This window comes from Oryx dammah, unplaced genomic scaffold (assembly GCF_014754425.2).
Source record: "Oryx dammah isolate SB20612 unplaced genomic scaffold, SCBI_Odam_1.1 HiC_scaffold_22, whole genome shotgun sequence".
In the NCBI taxonomy this organism is placed as follows: Eukaryota; Metazoa; Chordata; class Mammalia; order Artiodactyla; family Bovidae; genus Oryx; species Oryx dammah.
Genome location: NW_024070206.1, coordinates 7,201,983 through 7,225,238, shown reverse-complemented (window position 1 = coordinate 7,225,238; position 23,256 = coordinate 7,201,983). Strand labels below are relative to the sequence as shown.

Here is a 23,256-nt window from a genome sequence, read left to right as displayed (position 1 = left end):
GTCAAATAATTTATACAGAAATAAACCCATATACAGTCAAATAATTTTTGACAAGGGCACCAAGAACCCATAATGGGGAAAGGACAGTCTCTTCAATAAAAAACACGGGGGAAACTAGATACCCACACACGAAAGAGGAAAACTGGACTCCACCCTACAGCACTCCCTGACTTGAAACAGATTAGACTTAAAGGTATGACCTAAAACCATAAAACTCCTAGAAACACAGGGGAAAGGCTTTTTGACACTGGTCTTAGTAATGATTTTTTGGATATGACACCAAAAGCACAGGAAACAAAAGCTAAAATCAGCAAGTGGGACAACATCAAACTAAAAACTGTCTGCCCAGCAAAGGAAAACATCAACACAATGAAAAGTCAACCAAATACACAGGGTCCAAAATATACTAACTTGTACGAGTGCTGTACTGTATTTGTGCAATACTTCATTTACTCAGCTTTAGGGTCAATTTCAACATTCTTATTACTCCATAAAGCCAAACTTTATGGAGTATATTTGCCTCATATACGTATAAGTCAGTATGTTTGACTCATACAAGTCAATAGCAAAAAAACAAAATCAAAACGCATCTGATTAAAAAATGGGCGGAGCACCTGAACAGCCATTTTCCTATGAAAAGATGCTCAGCATCATTGCCATTCCCTCCTCAAGGGGATCTTCTGGACCCAGGGATCGAACCTGGGTCTCTAATGTCTCCTGCACTGGCAAGCGTGTTTTTTACCATCAGCGCCACCTGGTAAGCCCAGTAACCACTAGACAAGTGCAAATCAAAATGACAATGCAATCTCACCTCCCACCTGCTCAGATGGCTATTATCAAGAAGACAGGAGATAACAAATGTTGGCAAAGATATGGAGAAGAGGCAACCCTCATGCACTGTTGGCAGGAATGCAAATGGGTGCAGCCATTACTGAAAGGAAGATGAAGGTTCCTCAACAATTTAAAACCAGAATTACCCCCCCAAAATTTACCATACGATCCAGCAACGCCATTTCTGGGCAGAGATTCAAAGTACAATTAGTATCTCAGAGAGATACCTGAACTTCCATGTTCATAACAGCATTGTTTACAACAGCCAAGACAAACTCAGTGCCCATCAACAGACAGAGAAACTGTGGCATATGTCTACAATGGAGTATTATTCAGTCACAGAAAGGAAGAAATCCTGCCATTTGTGACGATGTGGATAAATATGGAAGTCATCATGCTAAGAGAAATGAGCTAGACAAAGAAAGAGAAACAGTGTGTGACGTCCCTCATATACAAAATCTTAAAAAACAAAAGCAGAATTCATAGGAACAAAGAATAGAATAGTTGCTGATGGGCTGAGGGGGCAAGCGGAACTGGAGGATGCTGATCAAAGGGTACAAACTATAGGATTTGAAATGAATAGGTTCCAAGAATCTAATGTACAGCACGGTGCCTAGAGTTAATAATACTGTATTGTCTACTTGAAACCTGTTATAAACTATATGGGAAAAGATTCTAAAGAAGAACATATACATATATATGTGTCACTGAATCACTTTGTTGTACACCTGAGACGATAACAACATTGTAAATCAACTAAATTCTGATATAAAATTAAAATTTTTTTAAAAAGGAAATTTGCTAAGAATTGATCTTAAGCATTCTCACCACAGAAAGGTAACTCTGTGAGATCATAGCTGCATTAATTAACTTAGTTGTGATAAATATTTCACAAACTCTATGTTTATCAAATAATCATGCTGTGTACTTTAAATACATACAATTTTATTCATTAATTACACATCACTAAAACTGGAGAAAATAAAGTTGTGAAAGAATTTTAAAAATTAAAATCGTTAGCATTATATTACTTTTGATATCTCTTTGAGAGGAATTTGAACAAAATATATCCATTTTTAAAAAAAACAAATCACACATTAATTGACTAAAATCCTTAAGATATAACTCTTTTCTCATTCCATCAGTTTGGAAGTAAATAAGGTGAGGGGTCTTGGAAATCATTATTTTATTTAAGAATGTCACTTACTGTTTGTGAATATGTATGATATTAAGGTGGAATGTATTACAATTGTGTTCAAATTTAAAGACCTCACACATTTTTGGTTTTGTTTTTAGGGAAAGCTAAATCCAGATTGTTATTTCAAAGGTGAAAATACTCAGGTCTGGAGAAAAAAACAAAACTAGACCAAGGCCTCAGTAAGTCACTATAAGATAAGCTGCATTTGACAGTTTTCACAATAAACTTGCAGCCTCTGAGCCTCTGCTTCAGCTCTCTAAACCATCACAGAGTTCACTAAGAAATGATAGTACTACAATAACCAGGGTGGTGTATATTCAGTTGTATATGACAAGTTTCACTCCTGTCCCTTATGAAATCACCTATGAATTTAAACGTATAGCATGCAGAAAAACAACTAGAGATCCAGAGACACAAACCAAAGGAACCCAAGTATATTTGCCTGGATAAATGCAAGTGTAACACTGAAAAAACACCAACAAAATTGTGCAGAATGCATTTTGCAGTCAATCCCATTCCACTTACACTGTAGAGATCTCAGTGGCAAGAATGCCATAAATGAGCAGGGCCAGCCAGGCTCTACCTGAGGAGTCTCCAGATAAAGTGACTTCCTTCACTCACTCATTAGTCAAATGAGTTGGAACAAATCCTCTCTAAAGCATCAACAAACACTACAAGTATGTGAATGAAAACCGCAGTCTAAGGGATTTACAGACCAACTTTGACTCAGAATTTCGGCCTGAAATTAACAAAGACCCTTAATCTTTCTTTGAAGAAGATATTTGGCATCTCTAACTAAAGTTAACTGGAATAATTCTAGAAAGAAAATTCTAGGAATTTCTGGGAGAAAATATAATAAAGGCCAATGAGTTAAAGTTGGTATATTAGTTTTAGAATATTGCTTCTACACTACTTGAAAAGTGAAAGTCGCTCAGTCGTGTCTGAGTCTTTGCGACTCCATGGACTATACAGTCCATGGAATTCTCCAGGCCAGAATGTTGGAGTGGGTAGCCTTTCCCTTCTCCAGGGGATCTTCCCAACCCAGGGACTGAGCCCAGCTCTCCCACGTTGCAGGTGGACTCTTTACCAGCTGAGCCACAGGGAGGCCCCAGGGATTGAGCCCAGCTCTCCCACGTTGCAGGTGGACTCTTTACCAGCTGAGCTACAGGGAGGCCCCAGGAACTACTTACTAGCATGCGTCTCTTCCTTCCTCACAGGTGCTTTAAGCGCAGGGTCCTGGGAGGGTAAACTTCGTCCATTAATTGCCCTCCTAAGACAATCTGGATTCTTCAGTGATTGAAAAGCATTAGTCAACAATGAAGTAAAGAAGCCACTGAGCCATTTTTAGTTGAAGAAAAAAAAGTTTTTCTCTTAGAACTGTTATTTCATCAAACATGCCTGTGAAGGTTTAAGATACATCACTATCTATCAAGATACCAAGATACATCATCTTGGTACCAATGATGTACCAAGATACCTCACTATCATCACCACCAAGAAAAAAAAAAAAAAAAAGAGCTGCCAGTTAAATTGGTATGCCATAAATTTTGGAGATGTTAAAATGTGAAAAAAGAAAAAAGTGTTTTAGAATCAATTGACTGTTGTCGCGTAAGGCTTTTGACCCAGAATTTGGACAAACCGTCTTTAAGAAGAATCGTTAACAGTGAAGGTGGGTCATGAGTCCCATGGGACTCAACCTTCTCTCTCCACTCGCGTCATATTCATTAAACTTTTTTTTAAGGAAAATCATTTATCATTCGTACCAAACAGAAATTAGGAAGAAAATAGTTAATGGAGGCTAAACGTATCTCTTTAAAGGACTTTCTGTGTTTCTTATTCTTTTTAAGGGCAAAGGGGTGCTGCCTTCCACACGCTGTTTGGGGAACGTGTCAAACACTTCTGAAATGTCTAAAGGCTACCGGTGTGCACTCCCCTCCTTCATTCCTTATTCTGACAGCCACAGACACCAGGAGCCAGAAGGGGGTCTCAGAAACCACCTAAGCTGAGCCTTCATTTTCAAGAGGTAGAAACTGAGCCTTAAAATATATTGGAGGCAGGATAAGAACTCTGTGATTTGACCTCCAGTCTACTAGCTGCTAGATTCTAAACATTCTGCTCAATTATTCCTACCTTGGTTTATGAAGGGCAGCTCCGAAGAGGAATCTTTTTTGTCTACTTGTCTGAATTTCCTCCAACTAATTTAATGAGGCTACCTTTCTTTAATACTGCCCTTCAAATGAGACAGAGAGAGTCTGAAACAAATTTCTCAAGGTTTCTGAGATCTTCCTTCTCAGTCAGATTCAGTGACAAAGGTTCGTTACGTTGCATATAATGAATGAGGGGAACTTTGTAAAGCAAAAAAAAGAAAAAGAGTAAAAGCAATGTATTCGGTATTTCCTCATACTGTCCCTTTCTCAATAAATTTTTTAAATGAGTGCAATGAAATATGTTCCTCTTGTTTAACATAAGACACTACTAAATCATTCCCGAATGTAGGAAGCATCCCAGGGTGACTCAAGCCCAACCAAGCCCTGCATGTGGTACCAGTCCTGAGAGGTGCTCCAACAAGTAAAGCTTCATGGGGACTTCCCTGATGGTCCAGTGGTTAGTGCTCCACGCTTCCAAAGCAGGGGACACTGGTTCAATGCCTGGTCATGGAGCGAAGATCCCATATGCTGCCTGACTCAGCCAAAAAGAGCTTCGTGGGAAGACACTTCCACAAGGCAAAGAATAAACCATTCTAACTCCTGTGCTGAACTATGTATAATAACTTAAAATCTTTCCCTATCTCAAAAGTCCAGCTTGATATCGCTAAGTTTTGTAGGAAATGCCCTCAAGAGGCAGTCTATATTCTAAGAAATAGAGAGGCTATGATCTCAGGGTGATTCCAGAATCTCCACCAAACACAGCAGCGTCAGGTTTGTCTGGGAAAGAACAAGACCACCACCTCCTCCCAAACCACACATATTCCAGGCATTGCTGTTGTTACACAGGGCAAATGTCCCACTATGACCTTCAAAGAAGACACTACTGCTGTGATCCTAGGATTAAGATATGCTTCTGCTTCTGTCTAACCTCACCAGGAAACAGGGTTTAACTCTGATAATGAGTTTTCCACCCTATCCTATAAACTCAGATCAACTGAAATCCCATGGGCCAATCACTACCAAGACATTGGATACAATACCAGCCCAGTTCATCAAGACATTGGGTCTCATGTTTCTCTCACCCTTAGATGGAGTACTATCCTCAACAAGAGACATATTTGGCCAAAATATCCCAAACCAAGATGGCTGATGGGTTAATGTTCCTTTCTGGGCTCTTCCACTATGCTGCTTCCTGTGTCTGAGGGCTGGCCGGCAGGGCGCCCCGCCAGAGCTGCAGCACTCTGCAGATGTCTCTGCTGTGTTCGGTCAAAATGAAGAGGAGACAAGATGGCCCTCTGACAACAGACAGCTGTCAATGAGGTGACATGCTTGCTCTCGGCTGGCCGACGAGCGGCATGTAGGTGACACGCGCTTGGCTAATCAGCTTGCCTATAAAATCCCGGATCGGCCATGAGGTGACAGCATGGACCGCCTTCAACTATCCTGTTCTCAGTCTCTCCGTGTGTGTCTCTCTCACTCTCCCACTCGGGTGTGCTGAGTATGGTTGGAAAGGCTCTGGTCAATACAACATGTGTAGAAACACAAATCAGACCAAAAGAAAGTGGGAAACAAGAATAGGAAAAGGGAGCCTTGCTGCAGAATGACCCAAAATAAAGCGGAGAGACAGACTTATCTAGTCAGATCAGGCTCATACTGACACGGATACAGAGATACCATCGCAGGTAACCAGGCAAGAGACAAGAGGATCCACGTGGCCTCTTCCCCATGCTCCATCTTGTCGTTTGCCCCTCCAGCCACCAGGGGGCAATTTGGGGCTAGATCCTGGTAGAGGAGGCTTGAATTCTGAGCTTTTACAAATACTTAAATATTAGAAGTGGGAGTAGGGGTGGAGTGCCTGGGGAAAGCAGCCCTGAAGGGAGAGGCCCAGGGGACCCGCAGAGTGGAAAAGTGAGCTCCTCAAAGCTTCCACTGATTTTCTTAATTAGCGAACTCCTAAGCTCAAAGATGGCCTTCCCTGGTGGTTCAAGGGTAAAGAATACTCCTGGCCAGTGCAGGAGATGTGGGTTCCACCCCTGAGTTGAGAAGATTCCCCTGGAGAAGGAAATGGCAACCCACTCCAGGATTCTTGCCTGGGAAATCTCATGGACAGAGGAACCTGGCGGGCTACAGTCTATGAGGTCATAAAAGAGTCGGACATGACTGAGCGACTAAACAACAGCAAGACAGTCCCTCTACACTCATAAATAAATGCTATCATGAAGGAGCTACCTGATGGGCCTGGCAGATATTTTAAACCATCAATGGGGAAAACGCCTCTCCCATTCTCCCTCTCTCTTTCCACCTCTCTCCATCTTCCTCTCCTGCTCCCCACCTCTTTCACTTCTCTTTCGTTTCTAAAAGAACAGCTGGTTGGAAGCAGCGAATCAGGAAGAAAAACAAGGGGAGACAGCCAAAGCGGATACAGCGTCAAATCTGTGGCTGTCCACCTGCAGCACCGAAGTCGAAACAGCAGAAGTCTGGCTTAGAGAAAGGCAAGTTTAACAAAATACAAACTCACTGGAATGGCCACTCAGGCAGCAGAGCTCTTCCACAGTCACTCTCTGCCCTGACCACTTTCATTCTGACTCTTATTCAGCTCCCCCAACCAAGAGACTGATCCACCTGCTGGGCCGAAAATACAACCCCAAAGGTTTTTATAAGATCATTTTTAAGAGATCATTGAAGAGTGAAAAGGAGAAGTGGTGAGAGGAGATACTGGGGACACGTGTCCTTTGTCTTTTGAGAATCAGAGAAAAGTCCGAGCTCAAGGCTTTCCCAGGTCTGCTCCAGCTCTGAGAGCTCGGGAGGGTCCCTACAGTTGTCAAAGCCTGGACAGGATGACAACTATCACTCCATCACCACAGGGCGGCTCCACTGTGGAATATCCTCATGGCCACTGCCTCATCCCTGGAAGACAAAGCAGTCTTTCTTTGAGAGAGATGTGAGAAGCTATTCAACCTCCATCTGCAATCGTGACCAACAAGCAGGAACAGAGCCAGGACAGAGTCTGAGACTGGCCACCGTCTCTCCCACACCAACACCTACGGTTTATCAGCCAAACCAGTAGGCCCTGCCTCCCGCCAGCTGCCAGGTAGCTGAAGAAGCACAGTGGGTTCCCCCACCCAGGGGATCCCCATGGCAGGGTTGAAGGACCATGTCACCAGGATGTCAGCCAGTCACTGAGTTCCAACGGCATGGGACACTCCAGCTCCTTCCACTGCCCATGCTCTTTGGAAGCTGTCTTATCCACACAGACCCGACTCAAGGACACCAAAATGCCTCAACATCACACAGGCTTAAACATGCAGATCACTTATAAACTCTTCACCGCTATTCCGGCTAATACCGATATTGGCACCTTCTGATAGAAAGCCTTTCCCTTTCAGAAATAAGCATAAATAGTCAAGAAGCACAACCACTACAGCGTCTGGGTCAAATGTCAATTTGTGACATATAATGTTGTAGTTTTGCCCAACTTTCATCAGCACTGAGTATTTCTAATATTGAATTCGGTCTTTTATCCTTAGTTAAAGTGATGCTTACTATGAAAAAGGAATCCTACAATGTAGGAGTATGTCGGGCCAAAGAAAAAGTATTTGCATACATATGAAAACCAAGGCAGTTATTCCAGGCAAACGCCGCTCTTCCTGGTGCCCATCAGAGCAGTGATGGGAGGGGCCTCTGGGACCATGCCACGCCCCTGTCTCTTTCACCAGCTAGAGCTCTTTCGCCAATTGAAATACTGGGAGGGTCCGGCCCTCTGTCGTGCAGTCTCCACTGTTCCCTGGGGAGATGGGGAGCAGTGCGGATGCCCGGAACAGCAAAAGCAGCCACCTCCCAGAAGAACATGGGCTTGCCACCTTAGACATCTCCTCCTGGAGCCTCTGATGCCCAGGCACCATTTTTATGCTACAGCAGAAGAGGGAAGAAGGCATTCATTTCCCCCAAGGGAAGTTATTATTAAGGACTAGCCCAGGCCCTAGAGGTATTAGGACTGCAAGGAGGTTGGACAGCCTCACTGTCCCTCTCAAGCGCCAAGTCCAGTTCAGGCTTTCCTGGAATCCTGCCTGTGCTGCTCTGAGGCTTTTAATCTCTAAGTTCATTCTGCATCTTCTTTCTCTCGAGAGAACACGGTGTGTACGTAAGCTCTTGCTTATGGCAGATGGACCTTCCAGGAACCACATCCACTGAAAATAAGAGCAGTGACTGTCCCACTCAGCTGGGCTCACGGTTTGGTTCTGACCAGAACAACGGCCGTCTTATCAACCCCCTGGGTTGCTGAAGATAGGAAAGCCTCTCTCCTGTTACATTAGGGCTGCCAGACGCCCTATCTTGCACACTTGCTTCTTAGTTACTGAAAAGCTTTTACATATTTAGGGAGCTTTTCCATCAAAACATGCTGGAATGGCTAGAGGCTCCGACACATGAATGATATCTGCCCACATGTGCTTTTTATGCAAGTTCACAGCTCCTGGTCACTGAGGGTAAACAGTGTTATCAGTGATTATTATGGATTTAGTCAAGTATATTCCGTTCCTGTCATTTACAAGCACTTGTGTTGGCTGGTATTTACAATGTCGGGACTCTGTCACTTTGGCAACCTTCTGAGACAACATTTTTCCAGTGTTACAGTGACATTTCAAAAACTCAGTATTTACAAGCAACTGACACCCTCTGGCTCCGTGACGATGCGATTCAGTGGTAGCTGAACAAAGGGACACTCCTCTAGAAATTTCTTCAGGATGTATTTCCGGCTACTCCTGGCTATTACACCAGGGTCCAGGGCAGCCCTGTGGCCCTGGGAAGAAAGCGGCTACACAGACATCAAGTATTAAGAAAATGTCAGTGTCGCACACCACTGGCATATTAACTACTGTGCAGAGGCTCACATGGACGGGGTGCTGTATGATCCTGACAAGTCTCTTAATATCTCTGAGCTTTAGTTTCTCATGTCCTACTAAGTGGCACTGGGCAACCAGGTGACATCTGGTTACTTTAACGTTCCATCCTTCTGCATTTCAAAATTATACACAGAGATAAAGCTCGTATCATCCTTTTTTTCATATCCTGCACTGAGTTTATGAGGAAAAGAATCCCATGCAGGAAGCAGAGAAGCCAGTCATGATTGCTCAACTCAGTCCCATCTTCCCTGTTCCAACACCCCCACCTCCGCCCCGTCAAGCAAGATGGACCACGAAGAGTGAAGGAGGAGGAAACCTGACCGACAGAAACACAGCTGGTATTACATTCACCCCTGAGCTTCAGGGCCTGTCTGGTCTCAGCCAGACCACGGTTCTTTACAACGTGACCATGGTCCTCTCGGCAGTGGAGGAGAGGTACAGCTGCTGGCAGGCAACAGACGATGCAGGAAATACGCACAGTCGAAATATTCTTTCTTGACCCTCTAAAGACAGCAATCTTGATCATATAGATCACAGGCTCCATCATACCATCTTTAGAAATGCAGTCTTGGGATTTCCCTGGCAGTCCAGTGGTTAAGACTCCACGTTGCCAATGCAGTGGTCACAGGTTCAATCCCTGGTCAGGGAACTGCCTTCCTTAGTGACTGCTGTGCTTAGTCACTCAGTCGTGTCCGACACTTTGCGACCCCACAGACTGCAGCTCGCCAGGCTCCTCTGTCCATGGGATTCTCCAGACAAGAATACTGGAGTGGGTTGCCATGCCCTCCTTCAGGGGATCTTCCCAACCCAGGGATCAAACTCAGGTCTCCCGCATTGGAGGCAGACTCTTTACTGACTGAGCCACAGGAACTAATATCCCGTATGTTGTACAGCATGGCCAAAAGATTTTTTTTTAATGCAGTCTTCCCTACTAATTGTGGTTCCAGTGCAGTAAGCTAAACAATATGTAAGTTAACAGTGACAAGAGAGCCAGAACCAGCTACGAGGAGACTGGACTAATGGCTATCACAAAAAGCTTCAACAACTGGATGAGGAAGCAGTAGGGAAAATGACAAGTCTGGAGCCAAGGGACCATGTCCCTAGTCCCCTCTCTGCCACTTATTGTTAGTGACAGAAAGGCTGTGAGTCTCTGCTTCATTATCAATAAAATGGGGATTAAAAACAGATCTTCCCTCACTGGCATCATAAGTCACATAACTCGTTATTGCAGTTGGTTCGTTTACCCATTGACTCATCCACCCACTGACTCCGGAGCACTCGCTCGTGTCCCCTGTTAGGCACTGGGGAGGGTGACAGGTCCAGTCCTCGGTCCTCTCTGGCTGCAGAGAGCGTGGCAACTCTGGCTTGGCAGAGCGCAGCGCGTCAGAAGCTACCTGGGCCCAGAGAGAGCCACCTCGTTCCGGCCTGAGTCTAACACGAGGGCCCCGCAGGGAACAGTGAATGAGCGGGGCCTTGGACAGAGAGTGAGAGTCATCTGGTGAAGGAGTATAAGGAAAGGGGAAGCAGGGGCAAGATGAAGATGTCCCAGGCCAATGGAAAGGCCCTTGTGAAGACAGGGAGAACCATCGACGAGCCCCCAAGGGAACCCGGAGCAGCTCAGTGTGGCCGGAACACCAGGTAGCAGTGGGGAGTGGGGAAGACAAAGCTGAAGGCCAAGACCGGGGCCAGGCTCTCCAGAGCCCATGCATCATGCTAAGGCTGGCTCCCCAAAGCACGGGGGGTGCTGGGCCAGGCTGTAACTGCCTCGGGGACTTTTGGAGACAACCACTCCAGCAGCCTTGTGAGAAGGAGAAGGTGAGGATGGAGGAAAATGGAGGGGTGGTGCCTGGGATGCGGGCTCGGTGAATAGGAAGCAGAATCGATCACCTCTGAGCACTGAGGGTTTATGGGATGAAGGAGGCAGTCTAGGGGGTGACTGGAGAGCAGTCAGTCGCCAAGCCAACAGACACAGATGGAAAGACTAGCCCCCAGAGGAAGGTCAACCAATAAAATCCACGGTCAAAAGTACAATACCTGAGGTGAATTATCTCATCAGTAATGGACAAATTCTACTCTAGCCCCTTGAAAAATATATCGCAACAGGTGTGAGAACATCAATGCAAAAACGTAAGTTAGAGCCTCACGTTAGGTAACTAAACTGTTTTTAGTTCACACCCTCTACCAAGAACAGTGATAACATGATCTTGGGGGACAGGGGATATGGTGCTATTATATAAAATATTTATTAAACACCCAAATGATGGGGTGGTGGAGTAACTATTGTTGGATGTTCTGGTGTGCTCCACTTGCTGGCTGATTGTCCAGAGTTGACCTAGGATGTCTGTGTTCTATTTCTAGAACAGTATGTACAGATAATCTAGAGCACTGATAAAATTATTTGCAACCAGGTAACTAAGGGAGACATTTTGGATGAAATTCCACAGGAGCCTCCAATCCTGGCGTCTGTGAGTAGCTCTGAAGTCACACTATGAAACGTGAGGGGATAGTACAGGTACCTAGGATATAAGGAAATATAAATATGCTTTGTAATCAAGTATGAAATGGCTTCCCTACTGGCTAGAACAGTAAAGAATCTGCCTGCAATGCAGGAGACCTGGGTTCCATCCCTGGGTTGGGAAGATCCCCTGGAGAAGGAGATGGCAACCCACTCCAGTATCCTTGCCTGGAAAATCCCATGGACAGAGGAGCCTGGCGGACTACATACAGTTCATGGGGTCACAAAGAGTTGGATACGACCGAATGACTAATTATAACTATGAAATGGAGTCAGGGTGAGGTTCGAGAATGATAAGACGGATGTGTTTTCTGCAAAAGGGAACAAAAAGGAAGTTCTCCTAGAAATAAATCAAAGGGTAACCCCTTCCCTCACATACAAAATGCCAACATTCAAATACTCGTTTCGTTGACAAAATGGCACCCAAGGTTTGCACTCTGAAAACACATTCAAGCAAATCTTACTTGGTAGTAAAGTGGGAGTAGCCCTGAGAGAAACTGGTCCGTATTAGTGCCTCCTGTTGGGCTGGGACAGTTAAACAGCAGAGATACAGACCGACTCCTTGAGGGACGATGTCACAGGAGCAGCAGCTGTCGACACTGCTCTTTGCCACATATCACTGTCCACAGCAAATCTTTCACCCCTGCGGATGTCGTGTTGTACCAGTCACTCTACATATGACAGTTCTGAATTGCAGAGCTCAGAGTGACAGACAGACTTCACAGTTCCAAAGTACCGGTGATGGATCTTTCCACAGGAGTGAATCACATCCAAGGAGGAAAGTTCAGTTGACGGGGACTTCAAAGAAGTGGTATAGCCTGAGTGAAGCTGTGTTCTCCAACTCATGCATGAGCTTTGGGCAAAAAATTTGCTTAGAATTTTATAACGAATTTTCTACTAAAAACACTTAAGAGCTGAAATACTTGTAAGATCTTGAATTCTGATTCTCCTGTAGTTTTAGATCTTAACTCTGGGCAATGTCTCTAGGACTCAGGCCGGTACAGCCACGAGTCTTTGAACGTGAACCGTAAGGGGGGCAGGAAATCTCCTGGTTGATCACAGACAGAGAAAAATCTCACAGATCCAGGCAACCCCAAGTGAAACCAAATGACCATAGGTCTTAACCAATATTCTCATCAAAAAAAGAAAATTCATCATTGAGACATCCAACTATTTTTAAACCAAACTGGTGATCAGTAATGCAATCTGATTTCCTATCTTCTCTATGGCAACTGTCACTGACATTTATTTGTGACTTCCTCCTGTGAAAACATCCACCTTTCAACTCTCATCAGAGAATATCTTCTAAGTCTAAACTCACTTCGGGTCAGGGACCCATCTCTTACTCCCTCTGTCCATTTCATATACAGTCCTTCTGAAGAACACAAAATATTCTTTCTATGACACTATGTCAGGTCACCTTCATGTTATCTCAAAAAGGTATATAGTTTTCTTTCTATTTATATACCTGGCATCTTATCTTTAGACTTTTCCATTATAATATGAAACAAATTATAAACACTCCTTCTTGGCTAATCTTACATGGCTGTAAGAGGGCATAATTAACTCATAATGAATAAGTACTCATATTCACTATTATGGAACCATACAATATATATACATTGACCCCATATACCTCAAGTGAGAAGAAAGTTATGCTTAGTTGGTTTCACTGAATAATTTACTAATACTTCTGTTTGAATAAAAATTATTTTATAGGCATCCATACTGATGCAATCTTCAACAAAATATTAATGCTAAGGTAAGGGATTTAATCCAATAGGAATCCACCTATATAAGCTTTGTATCACCTACTAACTCATTCTTTCTTCATATTATTTCCTATTCTATTAGGATAATCAAATGGATATCAGAGAGGCTTATAAAACTCTCTATCAAAGCATAAGATGACTTAAGAATTTTTTATCCTGATTTTATATTTCTATTTGATAATCACTTCAGAATTAGAGGTATATTTTAGGGTCCTTTCCTTTTGACTTATTTATCCTGTGTTGGTGGTAGCCAGACTCAATGTTTCCTTCCTGTAGCTTTTTTATATGTGTATATGCGTGTGTGTGTGTGTGTGTGTGTGTGTAAAGATGAGGGGAGAAAGAAAACAAAACTAAGAAAAAATGAAAGCGACTTACCAACAGAGTATGAGAAAAGTTAGCTACTTAGCGAAATAAAAATAACATATTTAGTGATTTGTAATATAAGAATAAAATGAACTCACTGGGTCTCAAGAGGTCTGCAATATGATCTTTGCAAAAGGTATCTTGCCAATTTAATTGAGGTAGGAGTTATTTAATTTTTTTACAGGTATAGTTTTCAATAAAACTACATATGCCTATAATACTGCAATGGCAGATGTGTCTCGATTATTAGAGGTGGGCTCAAGGGAATATATACAATGGATCTTGAAATCTGTAAGCAGCTGTTTTGGGGGGGGCAGTGAAATGATGGGGGAGGGCACTGTACCACACACATGTTCCTTAAGTGCAGCAATGTTTTGTTATTTTACTGCAGGTGTATTACAGAGATGAAATTTAATAACTTACTGTATATAATACCAATAAAACTGAAAAGATTCAGTGCCCTGCTGTTCATTACTGTGGTACAAATGAGCTGGGATTATTTTGTGTGCATGCACGGGTAAAACCCCGACCCACAGAGACCCCCACATCTAGAGCTCTGGAGAATGATCACTGCTTGAAAAATCTTAGGGATGTTCTTCCTTAATTGCTTTCATATCACTGAATTGTCATCCCAGATTCATGTAAACGTGACTTTGAAGTGGGTTAAAAATAAGACATAGTTGGTATTTTTTTAAAGCATCATAGAAAGCCTTTACCAAAGAGGTCTTTCGAAAAGACAGGTTAATGGAATCAAGGGTTATACAGATTTCCTTAAGTACCATAACAATATAACAGTGATAATATATTCTAGCCAACAAAATCTAGAGAAGGGCCAGTCTAAAGATGCTATCCCACCAGATTTTAACTGTGAAAAAATATTTGTATATTAGGAATGCTAAAGCAAATACAACTATGTACCCATGTCAGTTTTCTTCTCGAAAGAAACTACTTCTGTTAGATAAAAATAACACAGTTAACATTATAGGTATTTGCTTTAGGAAGCTCAGTTTTGTTTACCTGTGAGTGAAAGTGTCTGTAAAGAAACCCACATAAACAAAGAGAAGGAAATGGTAACCCACCCCAGTATTCTTGCCTGCAAATTCCATGGACATCAGAGCCTGGCTGGGCGGTAGCCCAAGTCCATGGGGTTGCAGAGAGTCGGACACGACTTAGCGACTAAACAACGAACAAAGAAAACACACACACACAATTTTTCAAAGAACGGGGTTCTTCAATTCTAAGCAAGTTACCACCATCAGGCACAGCAGCAGACTCATTACCTGTTTCTTTCTTAAATAATTACTTCTAAAAAGATTATGGGGTTTTGCTGGTAACTTGCAGTGTTCTCACTATTTTAACTTGGGGTTTTAGTTTTAAGAGTTTCAGGAAAATTTCGTAGTGATGAAACCATTTCAAGAAATATCACACAGAAAGGAATAAATGGTTCTCCCATTCCATATTGAAAAATTCCTCTGATGCTGAATTGTGAGTCTACTGTCTTTTTTACAGAAAGAAGCCAGAGGGCTACAGTGATTTCTATAGGATGGGCAGGTATATTTCAACACGTTCCTTCATCCATGGGATTTTCCAGGCAAGAGTACTGGAGTGGGTTGCCATTTCCTCTGCAGAGGATCTTCCCAACCCAGGGATTGAACTCGGGTCTCCCTCATTGTAGGCAGACACTTTACCGTCTGAGCCACCAGGGAAGATATTTCAACAACAAATTTTACCAATTATTTAAAAACAATTAAGTCAATTGTTTAGTCATTAATTGATATCCCCTCTCTTTTTTATGTATCAAAAGTTAGATGAATTATAGTCCTACTTACTAGAGGTTATTAAAAAACCCCAAATACTTTTCATGAGAAAAGAGAAGTTCATCTGGTGAAGTTTCATTTAGGATAGAAGGACTTCATGTTTTTGGTGTCTTATAAACCACCTGGAAGCAATTTCAACGGTTTTCATGCACTAGTTGTCCTGAACTGTCTATACAACTTGTGTATATTTCCAACACATATTTGTCATTTTATATATTTCACAAGTGAGTTGAATACCACAATCAAAAAAAAAATTACTAGGTCACATTTAGGAGCCTGAAAAAGGTATTGCTCCCAGATTTCACTCTATATAGTTCTCGTATTGGGGGAAGAATAATTTGATCTACAAAGAATCCAAATTTGTGAAATAGCAAACCATATTCTGCCTGCACTGCACAGAAAGGAAGGCCCAAAGATAATCCATACATTTTTAAGGAAGTGTTCATGCTGTTGCTAAAATGTGAATTGGCATATTCTACCCCAGCCTTGTCACAGGAAATCTTCACTGGTTTCAATGAAATTGCACATGCTAATTTTGAGGACATTACAGAATAGACTGGAGAAGGAAATGGCAACCCACTCCAGTATTCTTGCCTGGAGAATCCCATGGATGGAGGAGCTTGGTGGGCTACAGTCCACGGGTTGCGAAGAGTCAGACACTGAGCAACTTCACTTTCACTTTCACAGAATAGATTATCTATACAGTCACATGTGGGATATTTTTCTTTTTTTTTTTAAAGGTTGGGCCGCGAGGAGCCCTGCCTTCCTCTCTGCTTTCCCCACCACTACGGCTGCAGTTCACCCTGAGAAGATCCTCCATTCTAGGCAGTATATTAGATCCAGATTCTCCACTCTCTACTGAAAGTGGTTTGCCAATGGGCTCTCATACAGACCTATTACTGAGTCTAAAAACCTCACCATGAGCTCGGCAGCAGGGAACCCAACTTAGAAAAGCACTAGCTTTAAAACCAGGCATTTCAGGGTCCAAAGCCTGGCTCTCACACTTAGCTGGGGGGACTCTTTGGTCTGCTTGCTTTACCTCTCTGAGCACCATTTTCTTAATTATCAATTATTAAATCAGCCTGGGAACTTATACTGGTACCTAATATTAGTCCTGTCAGCTTCCTCTAGAATGTGCTCAAACTAACATTTAGAAATTCACTCACTTTGACTTTCATTCATCAGCCAAGTCTGGGCTGTGAATGGATACACAGATTCACTATGTCAGTGATCCTTGACAGAGCAACTTAACTGGCATCACAGTAACCCACCTGACTCAGTTGGTCAGCCACTGATGGTCGACCCTGTGAGAGCTTTAAGGACAATTACCACAATGTAGAGGAGCAATCTGAGAATTTCAGAGAAACAATAGTGCTTATGGCAAGATTAATAGCTGGGGGTACACAGATTGTCACTAGGTTCCAAATTATAGCAAAAGTATACTAGAGTTTATGCGTAAGGAAATACAGCCTATAATTATGTCTTCCCTTCTGCAATTGAAGCATTTCTGATCATTAGCTTAAAGCATAACCTATTTTTCTTATCAAAATATCTTAAGAAATTTGAAGGATGCTTTAATACTGCCAGTCTCCTCCAGGTAAGGAACCATATTTAATACAAGGATTATTAACATTATATTTGTATATGCATGAACACTGAAGCTGACAGCACTGAAACAACAATGAAAGAAATCTCTTTCATTGTCGGCTATCAACATAGAAGGAATGATGGAGCTTTTTTTTTTAAATCACTAGTTCAAAACCCTCTGATTCAGGCAAGCATCTTCTATACATGCTAAAACCATCAGGTCAAAGACTGTTAGGGAACACGGTCACAGGGATCTATGCCCAGTGCTAAAAAAATCAACACAAAGATTGTTTACTAATTAAGAGGGGGAAAGGTTTCTTTACAATGGACAGATCTGGGGGTCTCTAATTCTACCAAGTTGGTAATGTTAGTATCAACAACAGCAACACATCTTGACATTACATGCCTCCAGATAAAACACAGTATAAAGCACATAATCTATGAGATATTCCAGGCCAGAATGTTTAATTTCCATCTGAAACAGCCTTTCAGCCTAATTTTCAATCTGCAAGCAAGATGAGTAATAGAGTAACAAACAGCACCCCAAAGAAATAACCCAACAGTTCAAGAAGGGGACATATTTTTCAAGTCCACCAGCCTGCTCTCTTTAAGGTAAATATCACTTTTTAAAAAATTACAGGAACTGCTCTAGTTTAAAAGAAATTCTAAAGAGACACAAAAACAAAATATCATGCACAAACACAGTGTTGGGGGCGGGCTGGAGGGGAAAAGAAACAATAAAGATATTTTCATGGGGACAATCAAAGAAATTTGAATCAGGATTGGGAATTAGATTAGGAAACTCTGGTTAGTATCTTTAGAGGTGATAACACTATTTGAGTGTTCTTAATTTTCAGACACACATGATGAAAAACCTAAGGGTGAGATCTTATGAGATCTGCCACTTAAAAACGGTGCGCTGAAAAATACATGCATATATACATACGCCCACAAAGCAAACAAAACAGATACTTTTCATTGTTTGATTTTTCCAACTCTTGTGAGAATTTGAAAATTTATACTATGTAGGATTAAAGAAAATTTTGTCAATTCAATAAATGGTGTTTGAGTCTTCCCCTTAATATCCAGAAAGCTGCTGGTAGGGACTGAAGGTAGGGTATACAAGAGCTTCCCTTTGTTTTTCTCCTTTGTACCTACCACTTCACTTGAAGGCCAATAAATATTTGTTAACCAACACAATGAAAAAATAGCTCCATTCTCCCTTCTGGTGCATGCTGGATGGCGGTCGGAGAGGGGTATGCCCACAGCAGTGCCCCCCAGACAAAGGAAACGCAGCCCGAAAACCAGTGCTAGGCACAGAGTGGAGATGGCACCACCCTGCAGACCTGGCGCCCGAGACATCTGACACCGTGGTGAGCTTCAGTGTTCTATCCCACCAGCCACACCGACACATTCAAAAAGGATGGGCCTGGAGTCTGACCTTTGGTTCCAACAACACCGCCACCAGAAACCGAGAACATCTCCAATTCCCTCTCTGGGGAACCTTCAGACCTGGAATGATGAGGCCACCCGGCTAGGACTCAGGCCAGGAAAATGAGTGACAAGGGACTCTGCAGGATCTGACCCTCTGTGTCATTCCAGAGTCTGCACAGCCCGGTCGAAGGAAGGGCTCCCCAAAGAGCCCCGTATCTTCTTTGAGAGGGTATGATTTTCTGGCTTTCCGAAGCAGGAAAACGCTGCTCACTGTATGGTTCTCACACAGGACTATTCAGACTTTACCCTCTCAAAATGATCCCAAAAGTGAGGCTGGGGAAATAAGCCTTAGGCCATCACAATCCCCCCCCCCCCGCCCCGTGCCAGAGACAGAGTTCACACGGGGCCGGATGGAGCCAACCTGGCCCCTGACTTCAGGAGTTTACAGAATCCGGTGGAAACCACCACTCCACAAACATCAATAATGGCACACTCGAAAAGCACCATGAAGGCAAAGTTGAGCGCCAACACAGTGCATGGATGGAAGAGATTCCTAGGAAGGGTGCAGAGAGCCAGGTACAGATGAGGGCATGCTATATCAAACGTTTAACCATGATGTGAAGTTAAAAACCAAGATGTATTTCTGCTTGCACAAGACCTAACAGTCATTTTCATAAGAAGAGACAAAGGATCTCATGTCTTTTCTGTGTATATCCTTTCTATTTTTACTGTGATCCTTTCTGTATCAAAAATAAAAAGAATTGAAATGAGAAAATCCATTCTTAAATGTGTAATATATATGTTTAATTTCAGTGAATCTAAAACGACTCTTTACTAGCAAGCTAAATCACATACAGAGCAGACCCATGTCTTCTGCAGCTGCAAAGTTTCTGGAACTCAACAAAAGGATCTGAGATTAGGCCTAATTCTTAAATCCCATCCGTTTTAAGAACTAAACATCAAATAACTTTATCAGCATAGTGCTATTTGATTACCTGCTGAGAAAGAAAAAGAATGTGGATAAGGTTAGAGCCTTGGACTTCACTAGAGAAAACAAGATAGGGGCTCGCATATTCAGTTGTGGGATTCTGTATGAAGATTTCAAGGCATCTGACTCATGTTCAGAATACCCCTCATTTTCACTGCCTTTTAAATAAAGTACATATGCAATATAGTCCCATGTCTTGAATAATCAAATTAAGGCAAGAAATCTAAAAGCTTTGTTAGGGTCAGCAGCTACACTAGATTTTGAACACAAATCTTTTAAACACAGTAGATTCCTACAGAACATTCTAGGAAATCATCAAAGTTAGTTGCACGTTAGAATCACCTGGGGAGTTGTCAGAAACGCAAAGGCCCAGCTCAGAAGATGCGAGTTTAATTGGTCTCAGATAGGGCCCAGCTTTCTTTATATTACACACACACACACACACACACACACACACACACACACACACACACAAACACTGCCCAGAAGATATTAATAATAAAACCATCGCTTTAGACTTGGGCTATCTCCTAGAAAGACAAAACACTTCCTGATAATCAATGCTCCACTTCCATTTAAGGGGATAACCTCTGCCTTAACAACAAGTATTTGTGTTGACATCACCACCTCACTTAAAAAAAAGATCTCAGGAAGATTTTTTTTTTTTTTAAAGGTTTGCAATCACCAAACATCCTATTCAAAGCAGCAAGAGAGGCCAAAAGCAAATGATATTTTTTTCCTTTCACCACGCACAGTGATGTCCATTAGGTACTAGCTATAGGCTATCGCATGAAGATCAGACTATTCTGCAAACAACTTTACTTCCTCTCATTTCGTTTGTCAGACTTTCCATTATAAATTACATTTTCTCTTTCAGTTCAAAAAAAAAAGTAGTATGAGGTTGCAATTTGGCAAAAACATTTTAAGCCTGGGTGTAATTTCCGTACCCCAATTTGATTGAAATTAGTTTTGCCATATTTAGTGAGAACTAAAAAAAGTCCGTTTGGCCGCTTTGGTTTCTATGGGTTTATGTTCTGTACAATTTCAAAAGGCTGAGAAGTTACCGACTTCATTTCTGATCATTTTCAGTGAAAATGCATTCATGAATTCATATTATCCCACTACTATTTTTAATGAAAACAATTTAATCACTAATAAAGAACCTGCCAGCTTTTGTGTCTCGGCTAAAACACCCACTTTTTAAAAGTCCCATGTCTATCACTGTCAGTGGTACACCCTCAAGAGACACATAACGGATATATACATATATACATATATAAACATATGTATATATTAACCTGATGCATTCTGAAACAACACACACCTCAAAATAATAATGATTTATTTCTCCAAGACAGTAGTTGGCTACCTGTTGCTTACCACTGCTATTTCTCTGCACAAAACAAAAGGCTACCAGAACCGAAGAGAAGGATGTTCATCTATAACAGTGCTTATTCCAGTAAGTCCACAGGGTGCAGGGTTACAATACGACAAAGCAGTTTGGGGAGCTCCTCGGGGCATATCAGTTAAAGGATTTCCATCCAGCACCTCTCTAAGGCAGTAAGCAGGAGAAAACAACAAGCTCCCTCTCCACGAGTCACTCACCTTGCCACACAGTGGGGAATCGTTTCAGCTGTGATCTGCTATTTAGACTTGAAGCCCAACACACGGAGAGTCTGCCTTTCTTTGGGGTTTGCATAGCTGGTGTTGGAGAACAGGAATTCAAAAAGCAATTCGGCTCAAGAGAAACTCATTTTCACCGGAAGACACACTAGGGTCTGTTCTATTCTCAAATTTCACCGAAAGCAGAAATTCATAAATATGGCCCCCTCTCCCTCTCCAACCCCGATTTCCTCAACTGGGGAATTTCCAAAATTGTGCTCTTTGCTTTCTCCTTAGGTGATCACCACCGTTTATGGCCACTGCTGAGCCCAAGCTGAGCAGAGAGAGTCGGTCCTTGCGAGACTCACAACCAGGAAGCAGAAATCAGAATGAAAGAAATCTCCACACTCCATGGCTAGATTATGAAGACTTTTTTTAAGAGAAGCGGATGCAGCCGCGCTCCTATATACAACAGGATTCTCCTGGACACAAACGTCTCAGAAGGAGACATTCCCCAGGCCAGACATTCAGCCATCACACGCCAGTCTGTCCACCTCTGATCCACCCTCTGCCCCTTGCCACTTCTCACCTTGCGTTTGCCCAAAACAACGAACTTCAGTCGCACCCAAGGGCAGTACTGCCCACAAACCGAGGGAGGGTCTGTGTCCCGGCACACACACACTGACAGACTCACGCGGGCTGAGTGACGCTTTCACAAGTTAAGGGGCCTCGCGCTTACTCAGCAGAGGAAATCTTTGTGTCTGGGAGGAATCACGCCAATTCCTATTAGGAAGAAAGGATACAGGGGCGAGGAAGTCTATTCTCTCGTTGACCAGAAAAAGAGGCCAGGCGAAAACAGAGACTTCTGCCATGACCATCTGTGAAAAGGAAGGATGTTGTCAACTTTCTTCTCCCCAAAACTCAAACGACCTCTGCTTTGACCCTCAGAAACCAGATACACAGGAACAGGCTCTTCTGTAGGAATTGAGAGCTTTACACCAGAGACTCGGCGCTCCGAGGCTCTCTGCCTGAGCTATCTACCCCGGCACATTTGCACTCACATTCCAAAGATGTTTCCGTCGCGCTGGAATGGCTGTAAATTTCTTTCCTGCAGAATTCTTTCCAAACAAACTGCCGTCAACTGTACTCTGCAGCGTGTGCAGCAGGGAGATCTTAAACCAGCACCGTTCACTTCATCACAGCAAACCTCTCAGATGCCGAGTATGACTGAACGGGTGGCTGGGCCAGAGAAGTAAACTTTAAAAATGCAAATCTCTCCAGAAGGGGAAAAAAAAAAAAACCACACAGGACTCCACCAGAATTCCACCTTTCGGAACCTATGATGGATACCTAAAGGCCACCTCCTCAAGCAGGCTCTATTTAATGACTAAAACTGTCTGCTTACATTTTCCAGGATCCATGAAACAGGTTGTTTAAAAAAAAAAAGCAAAATGGAATTTTTTCTTCCCCCATCATTAAAGAAAACGGGAGGGTGAGAGGGTGCAGGAGAACAAGCATTCCCCTCCCAGCACAAAAAGAACTACATTTCTGTTTGGATGAATAATGTAACGCTAGAAAGCTTTGAATCTGAAAGAGAACCATTAAATTCTATCAAGAGTTTTCCAAAGTAAGAAAGCAATGCCCTTAGAAAAAGAAAGTCTAAATCTTTCAAGGAAAAAAAGAAAAGATATGAAATGTGATTAGTACCGATACTGAAATTAAAAAGAAAGCGTCTATAAAAACTCAATTGTCTTCAAACAAAGCTTACACTTTTGGCTATGGATAGTATTTTTAGAACTGGGCTTTCTCTGGAGAGTTGAACGTATGCAAATGCACAAAGCCCAGACACACACACACACACACACACACACACACACACACACACACGCTATACCTTTGCACGACACTGGCATTTTATTATTTAATTAAAGTACTCTTATTTTTCTAGCTCACGCATGCCTCCCTTGAGACGGCTTTGCTGTTAGCCTGCTGGCCTTGACTTTCAGCCAAAAACAATTCAGAAACAAAAAGGGACAACAAATCATATTTTCACAGACATTTTTATCCCTCAATACAACCCTGTTTTCACACAACATCCTAC

General features: G+C 42.5%; 1 protein-coding gene across 23 annotated transcripts in view; it reads right to left on the bottom strand.

The window, feature by feature from the left end:
* Positions 1–23,256, bottom strand: part of TCF4 (transcription factor 4) — a 388,054-nt gene that overhangs the window by 168,413 nt on the left and 196,385 nt on the right. The window contains exon 1 of one of the 23 annotated variants that reach the window (XM_040264437.1): positions 22,217–22,744. The exons of 20 other annotated variants lie outside the window; for them this stretch is intronic. The gene's annotated coding sequence lies outside the window, so the exon portion shown is untranslated. Of the gene's footprint in view, positions 1–21,744; positions 22,152–22,216; positions 22,745–23,256 lie in introns of those variants that run through there. 2 more of the 23 variants (XM_040264438.1, XM_040264434.1) reach the window with 2 other exon arrangements.